Source organism: Leopardus geoffroyi, chromosome B2, assembly GCF_018350155.1.
Source record: "Leopardus geoffroyi isolate Oge1 chromosome B2, O.geoffroyi_Oge1_pat1.0, whole genome shotgun sequence".
Taxonomy (NCBI): Eukaryota; Metazoa; Chordata; class Mammalia; order Carnivora; family Felidae; genus Leopardus; species Leopardus geoffroyi.
The window spans coordinates 36,616,431-36,633,380 of NC_059332.1; the positions used below are offsets into that span (position 1 = coordinate 36,616,431).

Consider the following 16,950-nt stretch of genomic DNA (forward strand, 5'->3'; position numbering starts at 1 on the left):
GAGTGAAAACATATGGTATCTGTCTTTCTCTGTATGGCTTATTTCACTTAGCATCACACTCTCCAGTTCCATCCATGTTGCTACAAAGGACCGTATTTCATTCTTTCTCATTGCCACGTAGTACTCCATTGTGTATATAAACCACAATTTCTTTATCCATTCATTGGTTGATGGACATTTAGGCTCTTTCCATAATTTGGCTATTGTTGAGAGTGCTGCTATAAACATTGGGGTACAAGTGTCCCTATGCATCAGTACTCCTGTATCCCTTGGGTAAATTCCTAGCAGTGGTATTGCTGGGTCATAGGGTAGGTCTATTTTTAATTTTTTCAGGAACCTCCACACTGTTTTCCAGAGTGGCTGCACCAATTTGCATTCCCACCAACAGTGCAAGAGGGTTCCCGTTTCTCCACATCCTCGCCAGCATCTATAGTCTCCTGATTTGTTCATTTTGGCCACTCTGACTGGCATGAGGTGATATCTGAGTGTGGTTTTGATTTGTATTTCCCTAATGAGGAGCGACGTTGAGCATCTTTTCATGTGCCTGTTGGCCATCCGGATGTCTTCTTTAGAGAAGTGTCTATTCATGTTTTCTTCATCCATGTTTTCTTCATCCATTTCTTCACCCAGTCCCCACTTTTAAATGAGCAAACGAGGTTTACAGAGATCAAGCAGCTTGTCTAAAGCTGTTTAGTTTGGAAGTGGCTGAACCTGATTTTACAACTAGATTTGCCAGACTCCTAAATAAGTTTTCTTTGTTTTTTTGCCTCATGAGAAAGTTACAGATAATGTTGTTCCAACCACCCCCCCCCCGCCACCCCCAGAACCATTTGAATGTCAGTTGCTAACCTGAGGCTGTATCACTTCCAAATATTTTAGTGTTTGTTTTCTGAAAACAAGAACATTTTGATACATTGCTATTATCTAATCCTCAGACTGCATTCAAATTTTCCAGTTATCCCAATGATGTCTCATATAGCATCTATCCCCATAATTCTCTGTATTTCCTTCTAAAACAGTTCCTCACTCTTTTCTTAACTTTTGTGAACTTGGCACTATTGGAGATTATAAGGCATTTATTTAGTGTAATGTCTCTTGTTTTGGTTTTATCTGTTATTTCTTCTTGATTGGGGTTATCTTACGTTTGGAGAAGTATCACATAAGTGATGTTCTCACTGTACCATGTCACATGTCCTACAATTTCAGTTTGACCCATTACTAATGATGACCACTTTGACGACTTTAATTGAGGTGTTGTCTGTTGGGCTTCATTATGTAAAGTTACTTACTCTTGTCACTTTTGTAATTAATGTTTTGTAGGAAAGTAATATATAACTATGTAAATATTCCATCTTCATGACACTGTACTTATTCATTAAATTTGTATCTGTATGGACTCATATTTCCTGTTTTATTCAGTCTGTTATAGTCTGTTACTACTGTTAGGTATTTTGATGGCCATATTGTTCCAGATTTGGCCAGTGAGAGCCTCTTCAGGTTGATTTCTGTGTCTTTTTTTGACACATCCCTTGACAAAATACTCTTGAGATTTTTCTTGCTTTCTGGCACAAGATGTTCCAGGCTTATTTTGTACCTTCTTGCTCCAATCCTGGAATCAATCAGTCATTTCTCCAAGGAACTTTGGTTCTTTTTAGTGGAAAATAGTATTCAGAAGACAAGATATGGGTCTTTAGTATATTTACTGCTGTTAGAATGTTGTTGCTCCTAGATTTTCGTAGTGGATACTTACACATTTACCTCTGTATTTATTTATATCTTTAAATATGTTGAAAGTGAAGAATTAATATTAAATTCAATTCCAGTCTTAATACCACAGGACTCATTCTCATTTTCTTATTTTCTAAACCCCTTCTCTTATTGTGAGAAACGTGGCTTTCATTGTCCTTAATATATTTGCTAAGTGATCAATCCTTCTATATATTACCAGTCTCCCATCTCTGTTATCACTGCCTTCCCTCTTGAATGGATGCCCTGCTTTTCCTTTTTGGGCTCTGACTCCCATTCCAGTCAGTTCCCCACTTTCTCTCTTCCAATGTAGGATACTGTTCTCCTTCAGCTTGGGCTCCCAAGTGAATTTTTTTAATGACTGTATTACACTATCTCATCCTCTTATTTGGTGTTTTTGCCACTATATACAAATTGCAGCATTAAGAGTTCTCTGAAATGATTGTCCTGCTAGCAGGAGAGCACCAACTAAAATATCTAAGTGGGAGGAATTGAATGTTAGAACTGAGAAATAACATTTCCTGTGATCAGCCTGGGTTAGTAATTTGTATTCTGCAGATTATCAGAGAACTAGAATTGTTCCTTTGACAAGAAACTGGGGCTTAATGGGCTGTCTCTGGAATTCTCATTAGAGATTGAAAAGAAAAACAAATTTTACTGTTATACAGAGGATGTAGAATGAGGTAGGTTCCTGGGTCAGCAAGAGGGTTTAGAATGGATGGAAAAAAAGAATCTTCTCTGAAGGGACTAATTGGGCTAGGCCTAACCATTGGCAGGATGTTATGTATTCACCGAGCCAAACAGGATGGAGACTTGGGTTGGGGCAAACTAGATGCAGACTCCTCTTTGGAAGGGTAAAGGCAGACTGTCTGACACAGGATTAGTAGGAGGCATGAAGCTGGGCATTAATGTGGGTGTGGGGTGACGATTATATTTGGTCTATGCTGTTCTGTGGGAACAATAAGCAGGAAGGACAGCTAGCAGTTACTGAGAGGGAGGTTTTAAATCTCTTAACAGTGAGAACTGGGATGGTGAATGAGCCACGTGGCACACTGTGCTAGAGTAGGCTCATTCCCACTGCTATGTACTTTCTTATATTTTCTCATCAGAAAAAATGGATAAGAAAATTTATTCCAGCCCTGTTCTTGAAATAACACCAGAGAATATCTAGTGACTTAGGGATATTGTGAAATCCTACCCCTAAAATTCTTAAAGATGTATTTCAGTGCAGTTAAAGAAAACTATGGTATTTGGAATTTTGTTTTAAGCAAGAGAAAGGTATATTAGTGAATCAAATATGCAATAATGGCCAGAGTAATAAATAACTTAGAATAACTCAACATATGGGGGTAAATTGGTCTAGTAGTTACTGAAATTTGCTCTGATTAATCCATAATTTTTTTCTGTCTGTTCCCTCTCTGAATTCAGTAATTTAGGAGTTAGTCCCTGAATATCTGAGGAAAACTGTTTGATGGGAACCTTGCTAGTAAATTCTTGCTCAGTGTGTATCTTTAGGAAACCATCAAATCCCCTTGTGGTTATTGAATTGATTTAGTATCATTAAAATGAGAGAAGTTAACAGGATTTAGTAGAATGTAAGGTCATTTCCAGAAGGAAAAAAACACATAGGTCAGAAATTTAAAATGTGTCAGATTTTCCATGCTAAGAAAATGTAGCGGTTATGGATCTGGGGTAAAATGTATGTGGCAGTTCCTTGTATCATTCTTAGAGTATTTGGAAGTTTGCAATTATGTAAAAAATTAAAAGTCACAAAAAATTTTGCTGCCAAGGTTCCAGCCAGTTTCTTACGGTGTAGTGAGAGGCCAGAGGAGCCTGTGCCGGTGACTTAGTATTGAAAGAATTTGTTTCTGTGGCAAGTATTATGTAGTACCCCAGCATTGATGACAAGTGATGAAGGCGTTTCGGGTCTGAGGGCCCAGAGGGAGTCCCACAGGATCAGCCAAGAGGACCCTTGGCTTTGCACAGGATGGAAATCAAACACAGATACAGACAGAGCATCTAGGAGACTCAGAAAGAAAATGGAGGATGAGTCTCATCTTTGCTTGGGATCTGGGGTTTTTATTGAGTATGGTAGTCTGGTGTTCTTGTCCTCTTAGGCATCCATGATTTGGTCAAAATGACGAATATCAGGTGTCCTTCATAAGCCACCTATGCCCTGGAGCTAGGGGTCTGGACATGAGGTTGTCTTGAGTCAGTGGTCTTAAAAAACACTGAAGATGACCTTACCTGGACACTCCTTGAATGTTATCTGTTGTGCTGGAAGACTCCAAAGAAATTATTAACTCCTTGACCTTTACAAGTTGGATGTACATTAAGGCCTGTGTAAGGTGGGGGTGCAGATCCTAGCAAGAATAGAAGCAGAAAAAGGACCAAAGGAAAAAACAACTTTCTCTTTTATGGGGTTCCTTCAGTTTTCCTGTCTCACAAGACCCAGAAGGTCTACGATCTTGACTCAAATATCAGAATAGTTGGAATGGAAATGCCCACTAATTAAAAAAAGATTAAATATGCCTTGGTCTAAGGACTCTCATTCATTCCTCCTCAGTCTTTCTGTGATGATCTGCACTGAAAATTTGGATTGGTGATGTGGTTCATGATTCTGATAAACGTGTTTTGTTCCCAGATATCTGAGTGATGACATCCAGCCTGCATCAGGAATATCTTTTAGCTTTTATTTGAGTATAATTTTTAGTCTCTACTCCTCTCACTCTCAAATACTTTACATAGCACGGAACACTTTTGCAATCTTTGTTAGTTGAACCCATAATATAGGCCTTAGGTTGTTATTTGACTTTTTCTAAGCCATCCTGTGGCCCAGCCCTTAGTACTGTAATTAATAAACGGCCCCCTGTTGTATACACTCAAGCACATTTTGTAAATGACAGAGATGCTGTTCTGTGTCTGAGGAGAATTAGTTCTGGGTTGGCCAAGGGTCTCACTAATTCAATTGAAATTAAATTTTTGCTTTTGATACTTGTTGATTTGACTGTCTTCTGAGTAACATGATAAACACATTCTAAATTTGATGCTGGTGGCTGGGTGAAGTTTTTGGACACACTTCCTCATGTTGCCAAGCTCTTCTAAAATGGCTAAATCTACTTTCGATTCATTCTAGTCAGCAGCCTTGTGCTTATTTCTAAGATTTACTTAAGGTTTCATCCTGAATGAACAGCATTTGCTTTCATATTTCCATTATTTTCCCTCCAACTTAATAGCAGAAATGAGGGTTTCCTATTGAATTTGTATTAATTTTCTCTAGCTAATATTTCTTGTCCTTATTAAATAGTGGCTTTCCCAAATGAATTCTGGGTACATGAGGGAGAGAGAGGTAGAAAAAAAATGGAAGACCAGAGTCATCTGAATTGAGTTATTCTCCTGTTTCTTTCCCTTAAACAACCTCTCTTCTATTTTTTAACCTGTTAGCAATCTATGAGGCTTGACACCTCACTCAATGCAGCACCTTTTTTTTTTTAAAATAGTACAGAAGACCCACATAAAGCTGGGCTCAACACATTAGCCTCACTCTTAGAGCATCAGTTCTTCAAACCAGTCTTTTGCCAGCCAGAGTCTTATACTTGCCTCAGCAAGGCTTCAGAAATAATCGATGATTCTTCTGCTAATGAAAATGTATATCCCTAGATGTCTGATGTGTATTAAATATGTTGTTAGAATAACAGATGTGCTTGCCTAGCATTTTTTGGACTCTTGCAGGTATATGGAATTGGGAGCATGCTCATTTTGAAGATCCATAAAGAGTTAGGACTTAGTATGATTTGAAACATCGAAGAATAATGGTTAGCATCACAACAGCTGTTATTTTATTTGAATGGGATTGTATTATTAGTGGATGGGTAGTTGGGACCAGGTGCTGTCCTTTGTGCCCTCTCTTCCCTTTGTAAAGCTTTTGGCCGTATTAGATTCTCTATGACATTTGGGGCAAGATTTTATTTTGGCAGACGGGACTTAAGTTAAAGAGGTAGGTGAACAGTGGGTAATATTCATCTCCAGGAACCTGTGATAGAGTAGTTTTGTTAGCAGTCAGCTGAAAGACAGGTGTGGTGAAGTCAATAATGTAATGGCTTCAGTGAAGATTCCACTTAAATGAAAATAGACCCGAATTATTCATGCAGTTTGCCAACTTAATATCCATTGATAAAGGGATAGTTTATTTTGAAAAAACTTTTGCACTTTCTGAGTTTTGTTGGCACTTCGCTCCCCTGAGTTCATCTGTCAAAGTCATTAGATCTTCTGTCATTGTATTCATGGCTTTTAATTGTTTGACTACTTTTTCTCAGTTCCTGAGTTGCTGATTTGGTAAAACTATCATGATGTTCTTCCCTGTCAGCCTTCAGATGTTCCAAAGGGGCAGAACAACTTTGAGTACTATAGATTATTGATGGCACTTAGCAAGTAGTTAAATGCACCCAAGGTAAAGGAACTATATGATTAAAAAACTTGTGCTGCATTTTAGGTGGATGGTTTCTAAAATTAATTTCATTCCATGGGTGGCTTTCTGGACTTTAAAAAGCATGGATTCATAAAACTGTATTTTTTTTTTAATGAAAATGCCATTTTTGTAAAGATGAACCTCATTTATTAGTAAAGGACTGAAATAGCTTATGAAAGAGAGCCATCATCTTTAAACTTGGTCAATCTGGAGTAGCACTATTCAATAAAAACTTACGTGATGGTGGAAATGTTCTATATCTGTGCTATCCAGTATGATAGCCACTTGTAGTTATTGAGCACTTGAAATGTGGCTAGTGTGACTAAGGAACTGCATTTTCCATTTTATTAAATTTAAATAGCCACATGTGACGGCACAGTTCTTTGCTGCTATACCTTGTATTAGCATAGCTCTGGAGCATTATATAGGGTGCCTAAGCTAGAGGTTCTGAAAGAAAGTGATCCCACTGGGATTTTCTTGAAGCTGAAGACCTGAATACTGCCTGGAGTCACTCTTCTGGATTTTTCTGTGAAATAAATTAGGGACTGTTTTCCACTATTCCCAGTTTCTACATTGGGGAAGTTCTGAAATGTTCTTTCTCATCCACTAAATACTAAGTATTTACTATAATCTTAGATGAGCAGTGCAGGAGTCAGTATATTTTATATAGGTCAGATTAGTTTTCTGTCTCAAACCGTTGTTGTGACCTGAGAGTTTATTACCTAGTATCGGTAGGAAAACAATCAACTTTCACTTTACTAAAACTGGTAGATTCACAAGTGGAAATATCTGATCTTGCCTTTTCATAACAAATAATTCTTCTTTTGTCTACTTCTCATACTTTCACTTCTACCTTCATTACTTATTTTCTTTGAAAAGTTTTCCACCTGCAAGTATTCTTGGCTTTAGAAATTCTTGCATGTAGGTAAATTTGGGAGTAATTGTTCATATTACTAAAGTATTCTTGCTTTTCAAAGGTGGTCGTTATAGGTTCATCTAACTAGCACCTCTCAAGTTTATCATTTGACCTTAACTTATTTGGGTCATCAATTGAAGGTCAGTTGAGAGTGAAACTTTAATCAGTGGGAAAATAGATTTCAGTGTATAAAAAATTACTAATTTTTGATAATGCATTAGATGAAGTTGGGCATTCTTGCCTCAAGAACCTGGCCAGTTAGCCATGAACTGGTGAGCTACCTTCTCACATTTCCATCTATTTCATTATAAGCTGCCTCAGTTTCCTTGCTTGTATTATAGCAGCAAGAAATCTATTTTTGTGAAGATTAATAGAATGAAATAATGATTTCTCTGCGTGTTGTATGTAAGTGATGAGTCATTAAGTTCTACACCTGAAACTAATATTACACTGTATGTTAACTAAGTGGAATTTAAATCAAAACTTGAAGAAAAAAGAAATAATGATTTCTCTCAAGTTCATCTTCTGATTCAGAAAAGTGGTTCTTAGCAAGCACTGGGAAGAGAAGGCTAATTTGGCCTTTTAGTAGAGTCTCACCCAAAGCAGCCTTACTCTAAGCATACCTCACATTAATCCACTGCTGACAAATAGGCTCTAGGAAGATCAGCTTGCTGGAAGGACTCACTAAAAACATTTCATTAAGTATAAATGCACTGTTGCTTGTAATGCAGAAACTAGAGGGAAATTTTTGAAGGACATGTATTCTAGTTTGAGAGGTGCATTTACTGGTAGTATTTGAAATGCTGAAATGAAAAAAAGGAGAAAGTGTTAGTGGAGACAGGATAGTGACCTGGATTAGCTTGTTTCTTATATTTGAAATATGTTTATTGTACATTTAAAAAACTTGATTGAGGTATGTTTGACTTGACGTATGTATATACCTGTGAAAACATCAGCACAACTGAGATAGTGAACATACTTGTCATCCACAAGTAAGTTTTCTCTCACACCTTAAGACTCCCATCCCCACCGCATCTCAGGCAACCGCTGATCTGCTTTCTGTCACAATAGATTAGTTTGCATAAATGGAATCGTAGGATGTATACTTTTTTGGCAGGGGGCTCTTCACTTAACCATAACCAAAAGGCCAAGAAACAGTTTGTGGGAGGATCTTTTGGGGAGTGGATCTGGCTTCTTTCAGCATAATTGTTTTGAGATTTATCCATATTGTTGCCTGTGTCAACAGTTCATTCCTTTCAGATCGCTAAATAGTATTCTGTTGTGTGGATATATTGTAAGTTATCCATTTATCTGTTGATGGACATTTCGGTTGTTTTTAGGTTCAAAAAAAAATTTTTTTTTTGATGTTTATTTTTGTGAGAGAGAGACACACAGAGTGCAAACAGGGGAGGGGCAGACACACACACACACACACACACACACACACACACAAAATCTTGAGGCAGGCTCCAGACTCTGAGCTGTCGGCACAGAGCCCGATGCAGGCTCAAACTCATGAACTGCAAGATTATAACCTGAGCTGAATTTGGGTGCTTAACCCATTGAGCCACCCAGGTGCCCCTAGGTTTTGACTATTACAGATGAAGCAAGGCTTTGACGTGGAAGACTTTATATGGACATATATTCCTTATATTCCTTTTCTTTTGGGCATTACTAGGAGTGGGATGGATAGATCATATATGGGTAGGTGTATGTTTAATATGTTAAGAAACTGCCAGAGTTTCCCAGTGGGGTTATACCATTTAATACTCTCAGCAGCAGCATATGGGGGTAGTAGTTCTTTTATATCCTCCCCACCACTTGATATGGTTACTCTTTAGTTTTTAACCATTCTAATAGGTGTATTTTGGTATCTCATTGTGGTTATAATTTGCATTGCTCTCATGACATTGAGTATCTTTTCATGTGTTTATTTGCTACCCATGTATCTTTGGTGAACTGTCGAAATTTTTTGCACATTTTTAAATAGGATTGTTAATTTTATTATTACTGTGTTTTGAGAATTCTTTATGTATTCTGGATAAAAGTCCTTTTTATATATGCTTCTAAAGATTTTCTACTGCTGTGTGGCTTATATTTTCATTCTTTTAAAGTGACTTTTGAAGAGCAGAAGTTGTAAATTTCAGTGAAGTTCAAGTTTATTCATTTGTTCTGTTTTAGATTATTCTCTAAAATTTCTTTGTGTATTCGAGAAGTTTTATAGTTTTAAAGGTTTTATATTTAGATCTATGATTTATTTTGTAGTAATATTTACAGTATGAGGTATGGATCCAGGCTTTTCCCCCACCCTCCCACCCCCGCTTCCAATAGTTGGAAAAGTTTTCTTTTTACTATTTCATTGCCTTTAGGCCTTTGTCAAAAATCAGTTGTTTTATTAATATGTGTAAAGTTTTTTTTGTTTCCTGGACTCTATATTTGGTTGTGTTAATCTGTTTCTCTATCTTATGCCAGTACCACTCTTGGGAAAGAATTGACACTTTAACAGTCTTGTCTTTTTATCTATGATCAAGCTCTCTCTCTCCATTCATTTAAGACTTTAATTTCTCTCAGTAATATCTTGTATTTCTTCCTATATAGGTCTTTCATACCTCTTGTCAGAGTTATTCTTTTTTGTCTTTTTAATATTTCATTTATTTTCGAGACAGACAGTGCAAGCAGGGGAGAGAGAGAGAGAGAGAGAGACACACACAGACAGACACACACAGACAGACACACACACACACACACACACACACACACACACACAGAATCCAAAGCAGGCTCCAGGCTCTGAGCTGTACTTAGAGCCAGACATGGGGCTTGAACTCACAAACCATGAGATTATGATCTGAGCTGGAGCCAGATGCCCAACTGACTGAGCCACCCGGTCACCCCCCCCCCCCCCGATTTATTATTTTTGGTGTTATAAGTAGTATTTAAAGTTTTTCCTATTTCTGATTGTACATTGACTTTATATCCTGTCATGTGTATAAATTATTTAAATATTAGTTCTAGTAGCTTTATTATTGATTCCATTGGGTTTTCTACGTAGACTTAACAGGTTTTCTATGAATAAAGGGAGTTTACTTCTTTCTCTCTAATCTGGATGCCTTTCATTTCTTTTTCTTGTCTGATTGCACTGGCTGGACCTTCCACTACAGTGTTGAAGTGGTGACCGAATATCTGATCTAAGCAGAAAAGTGTTCAGTCTTTCACTATTAAGTATGTGTGGAGTTAGCTCTAGGTTTTTTTTATAGATGGTCTTGACTAGGTTGAGCAAGTTCCCTTTTGTTTCTAGTTTGCTGAGAGTTTTTATCAAGAATGTTGGATTTTGTAAAATGCTTTTTGTTTGCTTATTGAGATGATCATATGATTTTCTCTTTTAGCTTAATGTGGGGTTAATCTCGTGAATTAATTACACTGACTGATTTTCAAACCTTGTCCTGCATTTTTGAGATAAGCCCTGCTTCATGATGTGGTATCCTTTTAGTGGATAATGTGGATTCATTTTGGTAAAATATTATTTAGAATTTTTACATCTGTATTCATTATGGATATTGGTCTATAGTTTTTCTATCTTGTAATGCCCTTGTCTGGTTTTATTATCAGAGGAAATTCTGACCTCAGACACTGAGTTGGAGTATCCCTTTCAATTCAGTTGTCTGTAACAGTTTGTTTAGAATTGGTATTATTTCTGACTTAAATGTTTGGTATTCACAAAAGAGGCCACCTACGCCTGGAATTTTCTCTGTGGGAGGATTTTTAACTACAAATACAGTTACATATTTTTAAAGTTTATTTATTTTGAGAGAGTGCACACACAAGTGAGCGGGAAAGGGGCAGAGAGAGAGAGAGAGAGAGAGAGAGAGAGAGAGAGAATCCCAAGCAGGCTCCATGCTGTCAGCACAGTGCCCCAGTGTGTCTCAAACCCAGGAGATGTGAGATCATGACCTGAGCCAAAGTCAAGAGTTGGATGCTTAACTGGCTGAGCCACCCAGGCACCTCTACTTTTATCTTTATTACTTCCTTTCTTCTGAATATTAATTTTAATTTGTTCTTCATTTCTAGTTTTTTAAGATAGAAGGCAAATTTATTAAGATCTTTTTCTAATAAAGATTTTCAGTGCTATAATTTTCCATCTAATTATTGCTTTAGCAGCAATACAGATTCTGCTATGTTGTTTTAATGTTCTCATCTGCTAATTTTGACATCTGTGTTAGTTCTGGTAGTTGATGGCTTAGTCCTTTCAGGCTGCTATAACAAAATGCCACAGACTGAGTGCCTTATAAATGAGAGATTTATTTCTTTACGATTCTGGAGGTTGGCTCAGGGTGGCAGTTTGGCCGAATGACGGCTCTCTTCTGGATCATAGATATCTCATTGTACCCTCACATGAAGAAGGGGCTACTTAGCTCTGTGATACCTCTTTTACAAGAACACTATTCCCATTCATGAGAACCCCACTCTCATGAGCTCATTGCCCCCCAAAGGCCTTTCCTACTAATATCATCACCTTTTAGGGGTTAGGATTTCAACATGTGAATGACCATAGCAGTTGTGAATGATTGGTTTTTCTTCTTATGGGTGTTTTCCTACTCCTTTGTGTACCTGGTAATCTTTGGATACCAGATATTGTGAGCTTTACCTTGTTGGATGCTGTATATTTTTGTCTACCTATGAATCTTCTTGAGCTTTGTCCCAGGATGCATTTAACTTCTTTGGAAACAATATGATCTTTTGGAGTTGTGCTTTTAGGATTTTGTTAATATGGGTCTGAAGTGGTGCTTAATCTAGGGTTAATTGTTCTCCACTTGCAAGGCAAGATCTTCTTGAGCACTTTACCCTTGCCCTAAATTGTGAGTTTTCTTCTTCTGACCTTTGGCACCATTCCCAGCCTTGTGTGCATGACAGGTACTGTTCCTCCTAATCCTTTTGGATTCTTTCCCTGGCCTTGGATAGTTTATTTATTTAGAGCAAGAGAGTGTGTGCATGTGCATGCTAGCAGGGAAGGGGCAGAACAAGGGAGAGAGAATCCCAAGCAGGCTCCACACACAGAGCAGAGCCCAGTGCAGGGCTCCATGCCACAACTGTGAGATCATGACCTGACTGGAAACCAGGAGCCAGACACTCAACCCCCTGAACCACTCAGGCACCCTGGATAGTTTTTTTTTAAAATATACACGTACTGATCTGTACACTGTTAATCTGTCCTATGAAATCTAGCCGCATTGGTCTCAGCCAATTTGCAGCTAATTTCCTCAGCTCAGGGCATTTGGGCAGGACCACCTATACAGTTTGCAGGGCCCAGTGTAAAATGAAAACGTGGGCCGATTATTCAAAAAACTTTTTGAATTTCTTTTTTTTTTCTTTAAATTTATTTTTGAGAGAGAGAGACAGACAGAGTGTGAGTGGGGAAGGGCAGAGAGAGAGGGAGACACAGAATCTGAAGCAGGCTCTATGCTCTGAGCTGACAGCATAGAGCGTGACGCAGGGCTCAAACTCACAAACCGTGAGATCATGACCTGAGCTGAAGTCGATGCTTAACCGACTGAGCCACTAAGGTGCCCCAAAACTTTTTGAATTTCAAGGTGGCAACAGCAGAGCATTAAACTATGCACAGGTCCTTTCTGAGCTACAACTGCACGGGTTGCAAAGCCCCTGAAGCTAATGCTGCTGCGGGGTTTCATCTCCTTTTCCCTTCCACGTTCTGTGGCCTGGAGACCTCTTCAAAGGCTATAAGCTGAGGCCTTCTTAGGGCTTGTCTCCTTTGTTTCCTATCTCTTAGGAATTATTGTTGCCCTTATTTTGTCAGATGGTGAATTTTGAATTTTGAAAACTTTTATCTCATGTCTTTTTCTTTCTTTCTTTCTTTCTTTCCTTTCTTTCTTTCTTTCTTTCTTTCTTTCTTTCTTTCTTTCTTTCTTTCTTTCTTTCTTTCTTTTCCTTCCTTCCTTCCTTCCTTCCTTCCTTCCTTCCTTCCTTCCTTCCTTCCGTGCGTCCATCCGCCATTGTTTCAGGCAAGAGGATAAATTCATTTCCTGTTAGTCTGTCTTGGCTCTGGGAACAGAAGTTATTCTTGGTGTAAAGATCTGATAGCTGCTTTTTGTTAATTCATTTAAGGACCTGGTAGCTTCTTTTGTGTTATACTAGTTTCCCCCTATTTGATCTGTGGGGTTGGCATCTTGTTTAGGTAGCTGTTTTGGGTAAAATCTGTCTTGTGTCACTTGCTGATCTGTTTTCCACTCATAATTCCTGGGCTATAGGGTCTTGAAGTAGAAGCAGACTTCATGTTAACCACCAACTCATTTTCTGAATTGTACCACTTCAGGCAAATGTTATCTTCCTGCTAGCTTCTGCCCTGGGACGCCTGGGTGGCTTAGTTGGTTAAGTGTCAGACTTCATCTCAGGTCATGATCTCCTGGTTTGTGGGTTCAAGCCCCGCATCGGGCTCTGTGCTGACAGCTCAGAGCCTGGAGCCTGCTTCAGATTCTGTGTCTCCCTCTCTCTCTGCTTCTCCCCCACTCCTGCTCTGTCTCTCTCTCTCTGTCTGTCTCTCAAAAATAAAACATTAAAAAAAATAAAAAAAATCACTCTGCCCTTATTTTTCTCTGTATTGCATTTAAATGTAAGTTGCAGATGGGTGAGGACAATTCTCTTTTCTCCCATCTCCTTCAAAATGCATCCCCTTGCAGTGCAATTTGATCGGCATTTGTGCAGGAAGGTATTAGCAACCTTTCAGATATGCCCTGCCCTATTAGCAAGAATATACAGTGATACAAAAATGAATTTGTCAAGAGTTTTATGGCTTCATGATCTATCGTACAATATTAATCCTGCTGCAGTGTTATTAAGTCATTTTTCATCTCCCCTCAAATTAATGTTGACGTTCTATTACTGGATTTGTTCTTGTCCCCAGATTAAAACATAAAGGAAAAAAATCTTCCCTGCTACAATATTAAAATTAATTGTAGGGTAAGCAGTATCTTGCTTGGTGAAGTAGAATCCTTCTGGAAAAATTATAACATGAATTTATTTCTCTGCTTTCTACTTGTTCTTGTACACAAAAAAGCACAATTGGAATATACTTTTAAGAGTACAGAGAACAGAGCAAGGGAAGAGGGTAAATTTAAAATATATAAGGTTTTCCAAAAAGAGAAATGAGAAAATCAGGAGCTTGAGCCTGGGGGGACCCACACCTAGAGAGTGCTTCTAGCCTAAAGGCTGATAGTATTAGATGGGTAGGTAGAAGAATTAGGGCTGACTTAGGATCCTATTATGTTCATAGGAATAACATGTTTCTTCTATTTTCAGAAATTTAGGGGTACTTAAAGATCATATGATAAGGTCATCACTTACAAAGGGTAGTGCCAAAATCAGGACTCAGGAATAAGAAGAGAGCTGTTACTATTACTTAAGAATTAAGACTAAATGATGCTCCTCTGTGAATGTGTTTTTTCTTTTTAAATCATTTTCATCCATTTGAGAGCAGATGTGAGTCTCATGTCTGTGACTTCTGTAATGAAATCATAGGGTATTTTGTTGACTTCTGGTCATAGTTAGGTAATCTGGTATGTTAATTGTTAAAGTAGAAGGAATCCTACAGTAATTATTGAAACTGGGGGTAAATTTACTTTAAAATGTTTATTTATATTTTTGAATGAAAGAAGTAAGTTGAAATACAGTATTTTAGTCTTATAAATCTGCATTTACATACAAAATATAACATTTATGTATGGTATAAATTATTTTAAACCTGTCTAACACAGTGAGCTAGTTGTAGTTGCTGTCAGTGCATCTCCCTTTTGAGTATATAAAAACCTGGGATTTGGTCTGTTGGTTTTCAGAGAGGATATGTATTCTGTGTTCTTGGAGCTGCTGCAGCAGTTACACTTTTCTTTTAACATACTTTAGTGTGAAAACTGAAAAAAATTTAAAAGAGTTTCATTTGTAATTATTCAATTATGTAAGATTTTTAGTACTTTGATTTTATTTCCCTCAGTTTCCTCTAGCTTAGTAAATAAAGACCTGTAAGCTAAGCAATGACTGTTGAGCACCAGGTATATTTGAGGCACTGGAGGAATGTGATATTCAAGGGAATCCTTTGGTGAAAGAAAATTTTAAAAATTTCTTTGTAATGACACTAACTCAGTCTAAGAAATACTTATTTCTTAGGAACTTCAGTGACGCCAGGAAGAGGGAAGTCATAGTTGGAAGATACATAAATATGAATATGATAGTCTTGGCCTGAAAAAACCTTAGACTTTATTTGAAATCCTTATACTAACATTTTAGTTTTCAAAGTTAAAAAAAATCGTCAGTAAAGTTTAGGTCGGTGTTACCATTTAAGTCATTGGTAATACCAACAGAGCAAGGCATAAGCAATTACAGAACAGGAAAGGGTAACAGAGAAAGGAGTATTAAGATGTAGAAGAGGTAAACGTTTAGGACAAGAGAGGCAGATATTGTGAAATTGTGAAGCTATGTGAGATTTGCTTTTTATTCTTCTACTCTCTTTTAACATCTGAATTGTCTTGTAATATAAGGTCTGTCCAACCCAAAAGTCTTTATTGAGTGCTAAAGGCATTATGCTCATATCCCTAGATGGAAATTGATTAACCTACTTTTCCAGGGGCATGTGTATTTTAATAGGAAACACAAAGTAGACATTGTCTATAAATGTGTTCATTTTGGCCATCAGTGTTTTATTTATTTTTTATTTTTTAAAGTTGTTTTAATGTTTATTTATTATTGAGAGACAGAGAGAGAGACAGAACATGAGCATGGGAGGGGCAGAGACAGGAGGAAATGCAGAATCTGAAACAGGCTCCGGGCTCTGAGCTGTCAGCACAGAGCCCGACAGGGCCCTTGAACTCAAAAACAGCGAGATCATGACCTAAGCTGAAGCCCGGACGCTTAACCGACTGAGCCACCGAGGCGCCCAGGCCTTCAGTGTTTTAAAACTAGGGGAGCTTTTTACATAAATTATGAATGTTTGGCTTCTCTTTACAAACTGTTTTTCTTACCTCTTTTTAATTTTGGTGTGTTTCCAGCCTTCAGGTGTTGAGTAGATGTTGCCCCTTTAGACTGACAGGCATTCCTGAGTTTGTTACAGACTTAAAACTTCATGTTGTTCTGAACCCAGCTTACTTTACTCACTTCTCTTACCTGCCCAGTTCCCATAGACATTTCAGTTTGTAACCTTTGCCCTTGAACTCTGATAAGATTCATCAACTAGGAGGGGACTTAACAGATCTGAGGCTGGTGGCAATCGTTGAATAACATTCTACGATAGGCACCAAAAATTGTACTTAGTAAGTTGCTTACTAGTGTCATCTGCACATAAGAAATGCCTTACTTTGGGAAGTGAAGAAATAACCACCAGTTTCTTTAAATAGCATAGTTTCCTTAGATAACATATAGTGGCTAGCCCCTTGTTGCGAGTTTTTAATCCTTAGTTTAGTATATAAAAATAAATGTTAGTAAAACTCCCTGAGTCTTCTGTCCAGCTTTACATTGACCCAGCTTCTTTTTTTTAAGCATTTTGGCAAATCACTTACTTTTATCATTTAAAATTATCATAATTTAAGAAAGGGTATATAGCAAGAGATGAATCTTTGAAGAAAGCAGGAATGTTATATTCAACCATCCATACATACCCTGAAAGAAGGATATTTCCACTCGTTATTTATTCCTTTATTATATGGTGAAAGGCAAACTTACTTCATACCATGTTATTAAGAAGCCTAAGTCATAACTATGACTGTGAAAAAAGTTTTCAGAATGTTTGCTAAATGTTCTAAGCATGGAGGGGAATACAAAG

The 16,950-nt window shown here is 37.6% G+C and overlaps 1 protein-coding gene across 5 annotated transcripts in view; it reads left to right on the forward strand.

Annotated features, from left to right (window-relative positions):
• ZFAND3 (zinc finger AN1-type containing 3) overlaps positions 1–16,950 on the forward strand; it is a 325,725-nt gene that overhangs the window by 144,967 nt on the left and 163,808 nt on the right. The window lies entirely within an intron of this gene.